Here is a 4,101-nt window from a genome sequence, read left to right as displayed (position 1 = left end):
TCATGCAAAGGCATCAACCAAGTCTTAAAGTAAAATATGAGGCAGTTATCAGTCACAACCCATATATTCTTAAATTGCAACCAAGCCCTTGAATAAACACACATGGGGGAAAAATAAGCTTATTCAAAGAAAACATACGTTTCAAAAAAGCACACTCTCATTTCACTCTTGAGGAAAATTGTTAGGATGGTGATTCAGGTCCCTGTTCGGGCGCCAATTATGTAACGCTAAGGTCAAAGGTCACACAAATAAATGAGGCGGGATCAATCACCATTTGCCAACAATTATATTCCCCTTAGGTCAAGTATACATTTTATCACCATACAACAAGCAAAACCTCATAAATGTGCACCAACTCAAAGTCCAGAGTTATCCCAATTGTCCATGGTCCATCACCATTGTAGGTGTTTAAGATGTTATAAGTACATCGTCCATGTTTGTTCGCCAAGGGTTAATTCCATGGAAAAAGTGTCTTTTCTTCAGAAGTCCAGATACACTTCCACGTTGAAGATAACAACAAGAGCTTGAACAAGTTGAGAACCCTCAATATCAAGCAGATACCAAAACCCTCTGGTCAAAATAAAACAAACAATATAACATGAGGTTCAGCAAGCAAAATACTTTTGCACAATATACCTTTGTTAATAATAAGGAAACAAATAAAAACAACTCACATTGAGAAGTTGAACACAAATGTTCCTCAACAGGGTTTTCCAAGCATGGAAAGAGCATGTGCTCTCAGCTAACAGGTATCCCTAACTCACACTTCCCTCTTCCTTTTACACTCTTGTGTAGAGATAAGGGCTCCCTAGTGCCCTCTAATGGCCTGGAGTAAAATTGCAACTCTCATTCACCATAGGAGACAGGTGACAGTTTACTAGAACTGTTACAACTGGATGGATGGACCAGGCCTCCGCTGCCTCTTGAAGCTGAGCGCGCCGGTTAATATCTGAAAATATTAATAACTTTCCCAAAAAGTATTGGAAAGAACATAGAAAGTTAGGAAGAGTATCACAACCGAGTAGGCTGCTAAGAAATTGGCTGGCTATATGGCCATATTGGTGTCGTTAGTCGCAGATAGCGGACAAAAAGCAGTGATACAGGGGAGATATAAACATAAAAATAATTGGCCGAACATTTAGAACGGCCAATATGCATACTGTGTAGTGTAATATTAACTCACCCGTGTAACGTTATCTTCTGTCAGCTGTGGTGGTCAACCGTTGAAATTTGAATTTCAACCTAACGGGCTGCGTTGTTATAGAAACAACCCAATAAATGTTAATAACCCAACAGAACGACCCACTATTTTTAACCCAGCTATTGGGTACACAAAATAACCCAACGTTTTTTAGAGTGTAGTCTTTTAGTTTTTGCTCATGAGCTGCTTTAAGAAGAAAATTGGAGATCTCTGCATAATCTTGGATCCATGGCCAACAACATTCCATCTCATTATCCCAGTTATCTGGGACAACAAATAAGTTATCTGTTATTGAGGGACGTCTGCTGATCGATTGCTGTTCCTGATCCTGATCGATTGCTCCTGTCTGCCTAGCTGCCTGCTGTGTTTTGTTTGCTTCGAGGCTGTAAGCTCCGTCTAAGCCTCGTATTAGCTTTGTATTTCTGTCTGTTTTGAACCATCATGTACTACCATTTCTAGTTGTTTATACTACTAAATACAGCTTAGACAACATCTCAGATTAACCTGACATCGCTAGCTTCCGTTATTGTTAGCACAACACGCTAGTAACTCGCTAGCCTGTAAACGAGCCACCCATGCGCTCAGTTATTTATTTATTTTTCTCTCGCGCGCCGCGCCTCTGAGTTCATAAAAAACCCAGGTGAGTAAGAATCAGTCAACAAACACGGTGAGTAATGTCTTGTCCTGTTATTGTCACCTGCACTTCATGTTACATGTTTAGCATAGCCTTCCCCGTCGGCAATATAGGGTTTATATGTGATAAATGCAAGGAAACAGTCAGGCTGACGGAGAAGATTTCAGAATTAGAAACACGCATCCAAACTTTAATTGAGGATAGTAAGTGTGCTAGAGCTTTAGATTCTATTTTGGATGCGCCTAGCATAGTGAACTCTTTACACGATTCGGTTCTGGCTGAATTATTGCCTGTGCAGCCAGGCAGATGGGTGACAGTGAGGGATCGCTCTAGTCGCGGATCAAAAAACCACTCTTCCATTCCGATTACCACAACAAATCGATTTGCCCCACTCAGTGAAACACCCACTGAGAATTCTGTTGATTGTGCCCTGGTAATTGGCGATTCTATTACACGGAACGTGAAAATAGGGACACCAGCCAACATAGTCACATGTTTGCCGGGAGCCAGAGCGCCTGACATCAAAGCAAATTTAAAAGTGCTGGCTAATGCTAATCGTTAATTCTCTAAGATTGTTATTCACTAAAGCACTAAAAGATGTTCGACTCCGCCAGTCGGAGATCACCAAAATTAATATTAAAGAGGTGTTTGAACTCGCTAGTACGATGTCAGGCACTGTAATTTGCTCTGGCCCCCTTCCTGTTCGAAGGAGTGATGAGATAGTTAGCAGATTGTCATCACTCAATGGCTGGCTGTCTAATTGGTGTCTGCAAAATAATATAGAATTCATAGACAATTGGAGAAGTTTTTGGGGCAAACCTGACCTGTTGAAAAGAGATGGTATTCATCCCTCCTGGGATGGTGCTGCTCTTCTCTCTAGTAATTTGGCTCAGAGACAAAACATGACAATCTGGGGCTCAGGTCAGGAAGCAGACAAACTGGCTAAACCAACCGTCTGCTAGCGGCCTCGCGTCACCAAGGTCAGATAAATCCCATCACATAGAGCCTCTTTCACCTAGATATCATCATATAGAGACTGTGTCTGTTCCCCGAATTTGGAAATCCAAAAAACGCCCAAACCGATCTAAGGTTAAAAATTTAATTGATATTCAACAAATAAAAAATAGATATAATACAGAAGAGCAAACAATAAAGCTTGGGTTGCTGAATATTGGATCCCTTACTTCAAAAGCGCTCATAGTTAATGATATGATTTCAGATTATAACCTAGATGTGCTGTGTATGACAGAAACCTGGCTAAAACCAGACGATTACATTACTTTAAATGAGTCCACCCCCCATGATTACTGTTATAAACATGAGTAATATTTTCAAAACCACTAAAAAATCTAGATTTAAATATACTTCTTTTGAAGTGTTGGTGCTTAATGTAAAAATATATAATGTAAACGACAAATCAAGTTTGAGAATTCTGCTGGCAACTGTATACAGGCCTCCAGGGCACCATAAAGATTTTATCAAAGATTTTTGCTGACTTTCTATCAGAATTAGTATTGACTGCAGATAAAGTCCTAATTGTTGGTGATTTTAATATACATGTAGATAATGGAAAAGATGCAATGGGATTGGCATTTAAAGACATTCTTAACTCTATTGGAGTTAGACAACACGTGTCAGGACCTACTCATTGTCGTAATCATACTCTAGATCTAATATTATCACATAGAATCAATGTTGATGCTGTTGAAATTCTGCAGCAGAGCGACGACATCTCAGATCATTATCTAGTCTCATGTAAATTACATTTAGCCAAGGCTGCAAAGCCAACTCCGTGTTACAAGTATGTTAGACCTATCACTTCTGCCAGTAAAGATTGCTTTATCAATAATCTTCCTAATCAGTTTCATCGTCTCAGCATCCCAGATAGCTTAGAAGAACTTGATATTGCAACAGAAACTTTTAACTCTCTCCTTTCCAGCACTTTAGACACAGTTGCTCCGTTGCACTTAAAGAAGATTAAAGAAAATAGTCCAACGCCGTGGTACAACGAGCACACCCGGGCCCTTAAGAGAGCAGCCAGAAAAATTGAGCGCAACTGGAAGAAAACAAAACTAGAGGTATTTCGGATTTCATGGAAGGAGAGCTCGATTGCTTACAGAGAGGCTTTAAAAGCTGCTAGATCTGCTTATTTTTCAACCCTATTAAAAGAAAATAAACATAATCCAAGGTATGTATTTGGAAAAGTGGCTTCACTAACGAAAAAGAAAAATGCTTCAAGCCCAGAAGTTTCCAAGAAACACAGCAG

General features: G+C 39.8%; 1 long non-coding RNA gene across 1 annotated transcript; it reads right to left on the bottom strand.

Moving 5' to 3' along the window:
- Positions 1–263: 263 nt before the first annotated feature.
- LOC143723196 (uncharacterized) lies at positions 264–874 on the bottom strand. The gene is made up of 2 exons (XR_013197066.1): positions 675–874; positions 264–570 (listed from the first exon to the last, which is right to left on the bottom strand). It is a non-coding gene; the product is annotated as an uncharacterized LOC143723196 (long non-coding RNA).
- Between the last annotated feature and the right edge of the window lie 3,227 nt (positions 875–4,101).

This window comes from Siphateles boraxobius, unplaced genomic scaffold (assembly GCF_051911475.1).
Source record: "Siphateles boraxobius isolate OS27281-9 unplaced genomic scaffold, OSU_SipBor_1 7, whole genome shotgun sequence".
Lineage (NCBI taxonomy): Eukaryota > Metazoa > Chordata > Actinopteri > Cypriniformes > Leuciscidae > Siphateles > Siphateles boraxobius.
This window is presented reverse-complemented; position numbering and strand designations above follow the sequence as displayed.